This window comes from Triticum aestivum, chromosome 1B (assembly GCF_018294505.1).
Source record: "Triticum aestivum cultivar Chinese Spring chromosome 1B, IWGSC CS RefSeq v2.1, whole genome shotgun sequence".
In the NCBI taxonomy this organism is placed as follows: Eukaryota; Viridiplantae; Streptophyta; class Magnoliopsida; order Poales; family Poaceae; genus Triticum; species Triticum aestivum.
The window spans coordinates 45,646,884-45,661,387 of NC_057795.1; positions in this window are offsets into that span (position 1 = coordinate 45,646,884).

A 14,504-nucleotide genomic window follows, 5' to 3' on the forward strand; every position below is an offset into this window, starting at 1 on the left:
GATAGCGCTTGTTGGGAGGCAACCCAATTTTATTTTTGTTTCTTCCTTTTTGCTTCTGTTTAGTAATAAATAATTAATCTAGCCTCTGGTTAGATGTGGTTTTATGTTTTAATTAGTGTTTGTGCCAAGTAGAACCTATAGGATAACCTTCGGTGATAGTTAATTTGATTCTGCTGAAAACAGAAACTTTGCGCTCACGAGAAACAATTCAATAAATCACAGAAACATGATTTTGCGTTGATTCGTTTTGCTGTATATCAATAGACAAATTTCCTAGGACTTCCTATTTTGGTAGGATTTTTCGAGTTCCAGAAGTATTTGGAAGTTACAGATTGCTACAGACTGTTCTGTTTTTGATATATTCTGTTTTTCCTCTGTTGTTTGCTTATTTTGATGCATCTATGGCTAGTATCGGGGGGTATGAACCATAGAGAAGTTGGAATACAGTAGGTTTCACACAAATATAAATAAAGAATGATTTCATTACAGTACCTTAAGTGGTGGTTTTTCTTTCTTGCACTAACGGAGCTTATGAGATTTCCTGTTAAATTTTGTGTTGTGAAGTTTTCAAGTCTTGGGTAAAGATTTGATGGACTATGGAATAAGGAGTGGCAAGAGCCTAAGCTTGGGGATTCCCATGTCACCCCAAGATATTCAAGGATGACCAAAAGCCTAATCTTGGGGATGCCCCGAAAGGAATCCCCTCTTTTGTCTTCGTCTATCGGTAACTTTACTTGGAGCTATATTTTTTTACCACATGATATGTGTTTTGCTTGGAGCGTCTTGTATGATATGTGTCTTTGATTTTGAGATTACCACAACCATCCTTGATGTACACACCTTTTGGGAGAAACCTACATGATTTAGAATTTATTAGAATACTCTATGTGCTTCACTTATATCTTTTGAGCTAGAATTTTTTTGCTCTAGTGCTTCACTTATATCTTTTAGAGCACGGCGGTGGCTTAATTTTGTAGAAATTTTTGATCTCTCATGCTTCACTTATATTATTCTGAGAGTCTTTTAGAACAGCATGGTATTTTCTATGGTTATAAGATTAGTCCTAGAATGATGAGCATCCAAGTTGGGTATAATAAAAACTATCATAGAAAGTGAATTGGATGCTATGATAAATTTGATTCCTAATAATTGTTTTGAGATATGAAGGTGGTAATATTAGAGTCATGCTAGTTGATGTAATTGTCAATTTAAGAAATACTTGTGTTGAGGTTTGCAAGTCCCGTAGCATGCACGTATGGTAACCGTTGTGTGACAAATTTATTGCATAGGGTGCTCTTTTGATTGCCTTTCTTATGTGTGGAGGTCGGGGCGCGTTATGGTTAACTCCTACCAACCTCCCCAATAGGAGCATGCGTAGTAGTACTTTGCTTCGAGGGTTAATAAAACTTTTGCAATAAGTATATGAGTTCTTTATGACTAATGTTGAGTCCATGGATTATACGCACTTTTACCTTACCATCGTTGCAAGCCCTTATGGTACCGTGCATTTCCCTTTCTCACCTTGAGAGTTGGTGCAAACTTCGCCGGTGCATGCAAACCCCGTGATACGATACGCTCTATCACACATAAACCTCCTTATATCTTCCTCAAAACAGCCACCATACCTACCTATTATGACATTTCCATAGCCATTCCGAGATATATTGCAATGCAACCTTCCATCGTTCCGTTCATCATGAAACGCATCGTCGTTGTCATATTGCCTTGCATGATCATGTAGTTGACATCGTATTTGTGGCAAAGCCACCATGTATAATTCTTTATACATGTCACTCTTGATTCATTGCCCATCCTGGTACACCGCCGGGTGCATTCATATAGAGGCATATCATGTTTTAGTTTTGAGTTGTAATTCATGAGTTGTAAATAACTAGAAGTGTGATGATCATCATTATTAGAGCATTGTCCCCTCCCCAAAAAAGGCCAAAAAAAGAAAAAAAAAGGGAAAAAAGAAAAAGGAAATAAAAAAGGGGGCAATGTTACTATCCTTTTCCACACTTGTGCTTCAAAGTAGCACCATGTTCTTCATGTAGAGAGTCTCTTATATTGTCACTTTCATGTACTAGTGAGAATTTTTCATTATAGAACTTGGCTTGTATATTCCAACGATGGGCTTCCTCAAAATGCCCTAGGTCTTCATGAGCAAGCAAGTTGGATGCACACCCACTTAGTTTCTTTTGTTGAGCTTTCATACATTTATAGCTCTAGTGCATCCGTCGCATGGCAATCCCTCCTCCTCATGTTAACATCAATTGATGGGCATCTCCATAGCTCGTTGATTAGCCGCGTCGATGTAAAACTTTCTCCTTTTTTTTCTTCTCCACATAATCCCTATCATTATATTCTATTCCACCCATAGTGCTATATCCATGGCTCACGCTCATGTATTGTGTGAGAGTTGAAAAGGCTGAAGCACGTTAGAAAGTATGAACCAATTGCTTGGATGAAACTGGGGTTGTTCTTGATGGGAGTATTTTGTGTAATGAAAATGAAACATAGCCAAACTATATGATTTTGTAGGGATGAACTTTCCTTTGCCATGTTATTTTGAGAAGACATGATTGCTTGGTTAGTATGCTTGAAGTATTATTATTCTTTTATCAATATGAACTTTTATTTCCAATCATTTGGATCTGAACATTCATGCCACAATAAAGAGAAATACATTGAGAAATATGCTAGGTAGCATTCCACATCAAAAATTATGTTTTTGTCATTTACCTACTCGAGGACGAGTAGGAATTAAGCTTGGGGATGCTTGATACGTCTCCAACGTATCTATAATTTTTTATTGTTCCATGCTATTATATTACCTATTTTGGATGTTTATGGGCTTTACTTTACACTTCTATATCATTTTTGGGACTAACCTACTAACCGGAGGCCCAACCCGAATTGCTGTTTTTTTGCCTATTTCAGTGTTTCGCAGAAAAGGAATACCAAACGGAGTCCAAACAGGATGAAACCTTCGGGAGCGATATTTTTGGAACAAATGCAAACCAGGAGACTTGGAGTGGACGTCAAGCAACGAGCGAGGCGGTCACGAGGGTGCCTGGCGTGCCCTGTAAGGGTGGGCACGCCCCCACCCTCGTGGGCCCCGCAAGCGTCCACCGACCTACTTCTTCCTCCTATATATATCTATGTACCGCAAAACCATCCAGGAGCACCACGAAAACCTAATCCCACCGGCGCAACCTTCTGTATCCGCGAGATCCCATCTTGGAGCCTTCGCTGGCGCTCCGCCGGAGGGGGAATCGACCATGGAGGGCCTCTACATCTTCTCCAAGGCCTCCCCGATTAGTTGTGAGTAGTTTACCATAGACCTTCGGGTCCATAGTTATTAGCTAGATGGCTTCTTCTCTCTTTTTGATTCTCAATACAAAGTTCTCCTTCATCTTCTTGGAGATCTATTCGATGTAACTCTTTTTTGGTGTGTTTGTCGAGATCCGATGAATTGTGTGTTTATGATCAAGTTTATCTATGAGAAATATTTGAATCTCCTCTGAATTCTTTTATGTATGATTGGTTATCTTTGCAAGTCTCTTCGAATTATCAGTTTGGTTTGGCCTACTAGATTGATCTTTCTTGCAATGGGAGAAGTGCTTAGCTTTGGGTTCAATCTTGCGGTGTCCTTTCCTAGTGACAGCAGGGGCAGCAAGGCACGTATTGTATTGTTGCCATCGAGGATAAAAAGATGGGTTTTATATCATATTGCATGAGTTTATCCCTCTACATCATGTCATCTTGCTTAATGCGTTACTCAGTTCTTATGAACTTAATACTCTAGATGCAGGCAGGACTCGGTCGATGTGTGGAGTAAAAGTAGTAGATGCAGAATCGTTTCGATCTACTTGTTGCGGACGTGATGCCTATATACATGATCATGCCTAGATATTCTCATAACTATTCACTTTTCTATCAATTTCTCGACAGTAATTTATTCACCCACCGTAATAATTATGCTATCTTGAGAGAAGCCACTAGTGAAACCTATGGCCCCCAGAACTATCTTTTATCATATAAGTTTTCCATCTACTTTTATTTGCATCTTTTATTTTCCAATCTATATCATAAAAATACCAAAAATATTTATCTTATCATATTATCTCTATCATATCTCACTTCCACAAGTTTCCGTGAAGGGATTGACAACCCCTTTATCGTGTTGGTTGCGAGGTTCTTGTTTGTTTGTGTAGGTGCGTGGGACTTTTGAGGAGCCTCATACTGGATTGATACCTTGGTTCTCAAAATTGAGGGAAATACTTACACTACTTTGCTGCATCACCCTTTCCTCTTCAAGGGAAAAACCAACACATGCTCAAGAGGTAGCAATGCACAAGAAGTGACTGTTGGATGTCCATCCAACGGTCGTCGTGCTTCTTCAATATCTGCTCTTCCTGCTCTAGTTGGTCAAACAAGCGCCAGCGGGACTGCCTGCTCCCTCCTCCCCGCAGTCGACTGTGCTGCCACGCAGGACTCACCGCCCCACCGTACTCCCATCGCTGGCCAAGCCATCCCTCTACTCACCCACACCTGTTGTTATTCTCCGGCGACGGCAAACGAACCAGTAAACCCTCGTACCATCGTACTCCCCTCCGTGTTGGAAACAACTGCTGAGTCTACCCTGGCTCCGTGTCGTTCCCTTCCTAGGCCTCGCCATCATCCACCGCCCTGGTGCTCTCGGTGCGGCGTGTTCAACTTGGTCAATGACCGACATGCATCTGAAGTGGACTATACGTGGAGAGGCTCACAGCTGGGTCCATGACCGCACGCAAGGAAATGCCTCCTTATTACGCGCAAAGTAATGATTCCTCCACCTGACATCTGGGACCCACCAAAAGGGTCTCTGTATTTTGGGAAAAAATGTTACCACCGCTGATAGTTTGGACCCACCAGCTATATCTTTGCACGCAAGGAAGTGCCTCCTTGTTACGCACAAAAAAATGAATACTCCCCCTGCTAGCTGGGACCCAGTATACTAGGCCTACTAAGTTGACGGGGATGGAGGGCTTTGTCAACTTAGTCAATATGCATGATTCTAGCTCTAGTGACTGTACGATGTCCATCCAACGGCCGTAGTGCTTCTTCAACCTCTGATATTCTTGCTCAAGCCGCCCAAAGATGCGTCGGTTGTGCCACCTGCTCCTGCTTCCCGTGGCTGGTTGTGCTGTCGTGGAGGCGTCACCGCCCCCATACTACTCCCACCACTGGCCAGGCCATCCCTCCACTCACCCACACCCCCTATTATTCTGCGGCTACGGCAGTCTCACACCGCAGCCGAACCAGTGAACCCTCGTACTCCTCTCCGCCTGGGCATCCACTGTTGCGTCTTCCCCGGCTCCGCATCGTCCCCTTCCTAGGCCTCGTCGTCGTCCACCACCGTGGTGCTCTCGGCATGGTTGATGACCCGCAAGTATACGGGATAGTTGTAGCCTCTTTCGATAAGTAAGAGTGTCGAAACCAACGAGGAGCTAAAGGTAGAACAAATACTCTCTCAAGTCCTATCGGCCACAGAGATACGACTCTACGCACGCTTGACGTTTGCTTTACCTAGAACAAGTATGAAACTAGAAGTACTTTGTAGGTGTGATAGGAGAGGTTTGCAAGATAATAAAGAGAACGTAAATAAAAAATAGGGGCTGTTTAGATAAAGGTGCAAAAAAAGTAAATAAAGCGAGTGTGGGAAAGTGGTGGTAGGATTGGTGGAATTGTCCCTAAGCAATTGACTACGTTACTAGACCGATAGCAAGTATTATGTGGGAGAGGCCACTACTAGCATGTCATCCCTGACTTGGAATTCTATGCACTTATGATTGGAACTATTAGCAAGCAGTCCACAACGACTAATGTTCATTAAGGTAAAACCCAACCATAGCATTAAGATATATTGGTCCCCCTTCAATCCCGTATGCATCAATTTCTATGCTAGGTGGAAGCTTCTGTCACTCTAGCCCTCCAATACATAGTTCTATCAACATACAACTAACCCTATGGTGTGATCCACGCACGCGCTCATATGATGGGCACCAAAGGACAGCAACATAACCACAAGCAAATTAAATCAATCATAGCAATTCATCAACCACCAATAGGACAACGAAAATCTACTCAGACATCATAGGATGGCAACACATCATTGGAAAATGATATGAAGCATAAAGCACCATGTTCAAGTAGAGGGTACAGCGGGTTGCGGGAGAGTGGACCGCTGTAGATAGAGGGTGGAAGGTGATGGAGATGTTGGTGAAGATGGCGGAGGTGTTGGTGTAGATCGCGGTGATGATGATGGCCCCCAGCGGCGTTCCGGCGCCACCGAAAGAAAGGGGGAGAGAGCCCCCCTTCTTATTCTTCTTCCTTGACCTCCTCCCTAGATAGGAGAAGGGTTTCCCCTCTGGTCCTTGGCTCCCATGGCGTGGGAGGGGCGAGAGCCCCTCCGAGATTGGATCTATCTCTTTGTTTCTGCGTTCTCAGATTCTACCCCTTCACCGTTTCCTTTATATCTGGAGATCCGTAACTCCGATTGGGGTGAATCTTTCGCCCAGATCTTTCTCATAAAATTAGCTTTCTTGCGCCAAAAGAAGAGCGTCAAGCTCCTTACGGGTGGCCCACGAGAGCCCAGGCCGCGCCGAGGGGGGGAGGGCGCGCCCCCTGTCTCGTGGCCACCCCGGACACCGTTTCGCGTTGATTTTACTTCCCAAAAATCATAAATATTCCAAAAAAATCTTCGTCTGTTTTTACCCCGTTTGGACTCCGTTTGATATTTGGTTTCTACGAAACAAAAAACATGCAACAGACAGGAACTGGCACTGGGCACTGGAGCAATATGTTAGTCCCAAAAAATAGTATAAAAAGTTGCCAAAAGTATATAAAAGTTGAATAATATTGGCATGGAACAATCAAAAATTATAGATAGGACGGAGACGTATCAGCATCCCCAAGCTTAATTCCTGCTCGTCCTCGAGTAGGTAAATGATAAAAAGATAATTTTTGATGTGGAATGCTACCTAGCATAATCTTGATCATATGTCTAATCATGGCATGAATATTAAGACACGAGTGATTCAAAGCAATAGTCTATCATTTGACATAAAAACAATAATACTTCAAGCATACCAACCAAGCAATTATGTCTTATCGAAATAACATAGCCAAAGAAAGCTCATCCCTACAAAATCATATAGTCTGGATATGCTCCATCTTCGTCACACAAAATACTCCCATCATGCACAACCCCGATGACGAGCCGAGCAATTGGTTCATACTTTTAAATGCGCTTCAGGTTTTTCAACTCTTACACAATACATGAGCGCAAGCCATGGACATAGCACTATGGTGGTATATGGTGGTGGTTGTGAGGACAAAAAGGGAGAAGATAGTCTCACATCAACTAGGCATATCAACGGGCTATGGAGATGCCCATCAATAGATATCAATGTGAGTGAGTAGGTATTGCCATGCAATGGATGCACTAAGAACTATAAGTGTATGAAAGCTCAAACTGGAAACTAAGTGGGTGTGCATCCAACTTGCTTGCTCATGAAGACCTCGGGCGTTTGAGGAAGCCCATCATCGGAATATACAAGCCAAGTTCTATAATTAAAATTCCCACTAGTATATGAAAGTGAAAGCATAGGAGGCTCTCTCTATGAAGAACATGGTGCTACTCTGAAGCACAAGTGTGGTAAAAGGATAATAACATTGCCCCTTCTCTCTTTTTCTCTCATTTTTTTCATTTTTTTTCTTTTTCATTTTTTTTCTTTTTGGTGGGCTTCTTTGGCCTCTTTTTTTATTTGGGCTTCTTTGGCCTCTTTTATTTTTCATAAAGTCCGGAGTCTCATCCCGACTTATGGGGGAATCATAGTCTCCTTCATCCTTTCCTCACTGGGGCAATGCTCTAATAATGATGATCATCACACTTTTATTTACTTACAACTCAATATCTAGAACAAAGTTATGACTCTATATGAATGCTTCCGGCAGTGTACCGGGATGTGCAATGATCTAGCATAGCAATGACATCAAAACACGGACAAGCCATGAAAACATCATGCTAGCTATCTTACGATCATGCAAAGCAATATGACAATGAATGCTCAAGTCATGTATATGATGATGATGGAAGTTGCATGGCAATATATCTCGGAATTGCTATGGAAATGCCATAATACATACGTATGGTGGCTGTTTTGAGGAAGGTAAATAATGGGTTCATGATACCGGCGAAAGTTGCACGGTACAATAGAGGCTAGCAAAGTGGAAGGGTGAGTGTGCGTATATCCATGGACTCACATTAGTCATAAAGAACTCATATACTTATTGCAAAAGTCTACTTAGCCCTCGAAGCAAAGTACTACTACGCATGCCCTTAGAGGGATAGATTGGTAGGAAAAGACCATCGCTCGTCCCCGACTGCCACTCATAAGGAAAGCAATCAAAGAGCACCTCATGCTCCAACTTCGTTACATAACGGTTCACCATACGTGCATGCTACGAGACTTGGAAACCCCAACACAACTATTTCTCAATTTCACAACTACTTAACTAGCACAACTCTAATATCACCACCTTTATATCGCAAAACTATTGCAAAGAATCAAACATATCATATTTAGTGATCTACAAATTTATGTAGGATTTTATGACTAACCATGTGAATGACCAATTCCTGTCATCTCTCTAAATAGATATAAGTGAAGCAAGAGAGTTTAATTCTTTCTACAGAAGATATGCCCACGCTCTAACAAATATAAGTGAAGCAAAAGAGCATTCTACAAATGGCGGTTGTCTATATGAAGAGAAACAGGCAATCCAAGTTCAAAAGATATAAGTGAAGCACATGAAGCATTCTATAAAGCCATACTTAAAAGATTTAAGTGAAGTGCAATGAGCATTCTATAAATCAACCAAGGACTATCTCATACCAGCATGGTGCATAAAAGAAAAGTGAAAACTAAATGCAAAAGACGCTCCAAGACTTGCACATAATGCATGAACGAAACGAATTCGAAAACATACCGATACTTGTTGAAGAAAGAGGGGATACCTTCCGGGGCATCCCCCAGCTTAGACGCTTGAGTCTCCTTGAATATTTACTTGGGGTGCCTCGGGCATCCCCAAGCTTGAGCTCTTGCCTCTCTTCCTTTTCCTCATATCAAGACATCCTCGATTAGACACTACATCCACACAAAACTTCAACAGAAAACTCGGTAAGATCCTTTAGTATAATAAAGCAAATCACCACTCTAAGTACTGTAGAAAACCAATTCATATTTTGTTTTTGAAATGGGTCTACTGTAATATATCTTTTCCATGGCTTAATCCACTGATATAAATTGATAGATTCATCAAAACAAGCAAACTATGCATGAAAAATAGAATCTGTCGAAAACAGAACAGTCTGTAGCAATTTGAACAATCACAATACTTATGGTACCCCAACAATTCTACAAAAAATAGGAAAACTAAACAAGTTGTACAGCCAAATAGTGCAAAAGTAATCAGAACCATTTGACGTTCCAGTTAAAAATGTAAAATCGCGCACTACAGCCAAAGTTTCTGTCCTGCATCGTACAAACCAACAAGCATTGTAAACATCCTAAAGGCAAACCTTGGAACATTATTTTTATAATACAATGTAATTATACAAGGGGATAATTATTTTTGTTGAAAAGTGTCTGTAATCAAGATTCACAAAGTTTCCGTGAGCATGAACAAAGTTCAAGTCTAGCTCCCACTTCAACAATGCTTGTCTTTCTCACTTTCACTTTCCTTTTTGAAAAGTTTTAGGTTCCCCTCTTTATTTTTTTGGTTTTTAAACTATATGAAAGCACTCAACAGAATTAAATGACTCTCTAAAACTTCCGGGTTGTCTCCCTGGCAGCGCTTTCTTTAATGCCATTAAGCTAGGCATTTAGTGCTCAAGTAATGAATCCACCCGGATCCCAAGGTATATCAAAGCCAATTTTAATTAACAATGATTTGTAATTTAGTATTGAGCACAAAGTAACATATATCATGCAACAACGAAGTCTAACTCTCTTCCTATGCATCGGCATGTCATAAAAGAACAATTCATGCACACCAAGTAAAGGCCAATGCATAGTATAAGCAGTTTCTTGCAATTTCATAGTATGGGAAACATAGAGAGGTGGAGAAATAGTTCCTCTCTCATAATAATTGCAAGTAGGAGCAGAAAGCACATGCATATTACATTCATCAAAATAATCATGTGCAATGGTAAAAGGCAACCCATCAATATAATCCTTAATAAACACAAACTTCTCTGGTATAGTGTAGTTTGGAGAATTCAAAAAGATAATAGGACTATCATGCATGGGTGCAATAGCAACAATTTCATGTTTAACATAAGGAACTATAGCAAGTTCATCTCCATAATCATAATTCATATTGGCATCTTGGCCACAAGCATAGCAAGCATCATCAAAAAGGGATATTTCAAACAAATTCAAGGGATCATAGCAATCATCCTTCGGTAAGCATGAAGGGGAATTAAATAATGTATGAGTTGGAGGGTTACTCTCATTAGAAGGTGGGCACGGGTAGCTAATCCGCTCTTCCTCCTTTTGTTCTTCGCTCTCCTCATCGTCTTTTTCATCCAATGAGCTCGCCGGTTCATCAATTTCTTCTTCCATAGCTTCCTGCGAAATATTATTCTCTTCTCGGACAGCGGAGAAGTCCTCAATATATGGTTTAACATAGGCATTAGAAGCATAATTATCATAACAATATTGAAATATGGCAAAATTTTCAGATTTGTAAAGAGTAGCATCATACTTTTCAATCAAAGAGGCAATATCATAAGCACCTTTAAAAGCAACAAATTCTTCAATTTGTTGAAAATCATAGTAATTGTAAACACCCTTAGCATATGAAGATACTATTCCATTATCACTAAACAAGCATTGATAGGGTAGGTGTTTCTTAGGGTCTTTAGAACAACAAGTAAACTCATATATTTCACATAAATTCCAAGCATAGCATTGCAAACATTGAATTTGATCCCATAATAATTTCCCTTTTTCAGATATACGGTGTCGCACAAAACAAGCCTGCTCAACTAAAGATTTGCCCTCAACTAAACTAGTGGGGGTTTCAGCACGAGCACAAAGGGATCAAAGATGATCCAAGTAAAAAGCTTCAGGAGTGTGATAGATTTTGAGTGGTTCTTCAACCATTGGTGCAGTAGGTACAACTAATTTTTTTGGTATTTTGCGTTTCCTACCCATAGCTAAAGATAGAAAACAACTAAGAACAACAAATAAAAATTACTTAGTGATAAAGTAAACAAGCACACACGAGAATATTCACCCCACGCTATGACTCCCCGGCAACGGCACCAGAAAAAGGTCTTGATGACCCACAAGTATACGGGATAGTTGTAGCCTCTTTTGATAAGAGTGTCGAACGTAACGAGGAGCTAAAGGTAGAACAAATACTCTCTCATGTCCTATCGTCCACAGATACGACTCTACACACGCTTGACGTTCGCTTTACCTAGAACAAGTATGAAACTAGAAGTACTTTGTAGGTGTGATAGGAGAGGTTTGCAAGCTAATAAAGAGAATGTAAATAAAAAGTAGGGGCTGTTTACATAAACATGCAAAAAAAGTAAATAAAGCGAGTGTGGGAAAGTTGTGGTAGGATTGGTGGAATTGTCCCTAAGAAATTGACTACGTTACTAGACCGATAGCAAGTATTATGTGGGAGAGGTCACTGCTAGCATGTCATCCCTGACTTGGAATTCTATGCACTTATGATTGGAACTATTAGCAAGCAGTCCGCAACTATTAACGTTCATTAAGGTAAAACCCAACCATAGCATTAAGATATATTGGTCCCCCTTCAATCCCGTATGTATCAATTTCTATGCTAGGTGGAAGCTTCTATCACTCTAGCCCTCCAATACATAGTCCTATCAACATACAACTAACCCTATGGTGTGATCCACACGCGCGCTCATATGATGGGAACCAAAGGACAACAACATAACCACAAGCAAATTAAATCAATCATAGCAATTCATCAACCACCAATAGGACAATGAAAATCTACTCAGACATCATAGGATGGCAACACATCATTGGAAAATGATATGAAGCATAAAGCACCATGTTCAAGTAGAGGGTACAGCGGGTTGCGGGAGAGTGGACCGCTGTAGATATAGGGTGGAAGGTGATGGAGATGTTGGTGAAGATGGCGGAGGTGTTGGTGTAGATCGCGGTGATGATGATGGCCCCCAGCGGCGTTCCGGCGCCACCGGAAGCAAGGGGGAGAGAGCCCCCCTTCTTCTTCTTCTTCCTTCACCTCCTCCCTAGATGGGAGAAGGGTTTCCCCTCTGGTCCTTGGCTCCCATGGCGTGGGAGGGGCGAGAGCCCCTCCGAGATTGGATCTATCTCTCTGTTTCTGCGTTCTCAGATTCTACCCCTTCACTGTTTCCTTTATATCTGGAGATCGGTAACTCCGATTGGGGTGAATCTTTCGCCCAGATCTTTCTCATAAAATTAGCTTTCTTGCGCCAAAAGAAGAGCGTCAAGCTCCTTACGGGTGGCCCACGAGAGCCCAGGCCGCGCCCAGGGGGGAGGGCGCGCCCCCTGTCTCGTGGCCACCCCGGACACCGTTTCGCGTTGATTTTACTTCCCAAAAATCATAAATATTCCAAAAAAATCTCCGTCCGTTTTTATCCCATTTGGACTCCGTTTGATATTGGGTTTCTGCAAAACAAAAACATGCAACAGACAGGAACTGGCACTGGGCACTGGGCACTGGATCAATATGTTAGTCCCAAAAAATATTACAAAAAGTTGCCAAAAGTATATAAAAGTTGAATAATATTGGCATGGAACAATCAAAAATTATAGGTATGACGGAGACGTATCAGTGGCATGGTCAATATGGTCAACGACCGAGTTCCATAGGAAGAGTACTGTACGTCGAGAGGCTAACAACTGCGTCCACGGCAGTGACAAGGAAGTGCCTCCTTATTACACGCAAAATAATTATTCCTCCACCTGAGAGTGGGGACCCACTAGACGGGCCACCTTATTTCATGAAAAAAATGTTCCCTCCTGACTGCTGGGACCCACCAGCTACATCTTCGCATGCAAGGAAGTGCGTCCGGGCAAAAAAACGATTTCCCCCCTGACTGTTGGGACCCACCATCTACATCTTCATACATAAGGAAGTGCCTGACAGTCGGGACCCACCTGGTTGAAGCGTACGTAGCATTGTCATTCTGGTCACGAACGTGTATGTACATACTGGTTGATGTAGAATCGTGCACGTGTCGTAGTAGAGGCGCGTAGGTAGCATGTACACGTACGTACAGCGGCGAGTGTGCAAGAAAGAAAATACGGCCACATACGTACATACGGGAGGGGTCTCGAACGCCTACTCGCGCATACGTATGGCTAGGGCTCGTGTACATGGCTAGGTCGGAACGGAGAAACATCATCGTAGTCGTGTTCATGGGGAGCCAACCGGCTGGGTCGGAACAAAATGCATCGTCGTGTTCATCGGGAGGGCTTTGGCGGAACAGGCGATGGAAACGAGGCCTGGCGTACCGCGGAACCGAGGAAACGGCCTTGTGTTCGACCGGCCATGTTCGAAACGGGATCCTGTTCATCAGGAGGGGTCTAGCATACCGCAAAACAGAGGAAATGGACTTGTGTTGGACCTCCTACGGTCAAAATGGGGTCCTATTGATCGAGAGGGGTGTGGCGTACTGCAAAATGGAGGAAACAGACTTGTGTTGGATCGCTACGGTCGAAACGGGGGTCCTATTCATCTGCAGGGTGTGGCGTACCGCAAAACGGGACTCCACGGGATATTGTTCATCTCCACCATCGACCTCCTCCAGCCTCCACGGGCTACTGTTCATACATGGTCGACCTCCTCCAGCCTCCACCTGCGACTGTTTATCCACGGGCTCCTATTCATCCAGCCTCCACCGCGCGCTACTCGACCGGCTACTGTTCAACCACCAATCTCCACAGGCTCCTGTTCAACCACCCCTCCACGGGCTACTGCTCATCCACCCCTCCATCGTCTACTGCTCATCCAGCCCTCCACGGGGTCGTCCTATTCATCCAGCCGTCAACGAGGTCCTGTTCATCCAGCCCCAACCGGCTTGATCAATTGGGGTCCTGTTCATCCAGAGGCAACAGCACGGGGTCATGTTCATCCACCCCCACCGGGAACTTTTCATCCAAACCCCTCTGCAACACTCACTGTTCATCCAGAGGCAGCATCGATTGGCTTCAGTTAGCAGCAGTAGCAAAGGAATCGCTCAATCGGGTTCAGTTAACAGCCATCGATCGATCGCTTGGGTTCAGTAACACGTAGCCTGCAGTGCAATTGCTTGGGTTCAGTAGGCGAGCGCCTCGCTCGGGTTCAGTTAGAGCCCAACGCCTCGCACCCACGCGCTTGCGTGTATGAGAGAAACGCGTAAACCTCTGTGCATCGCT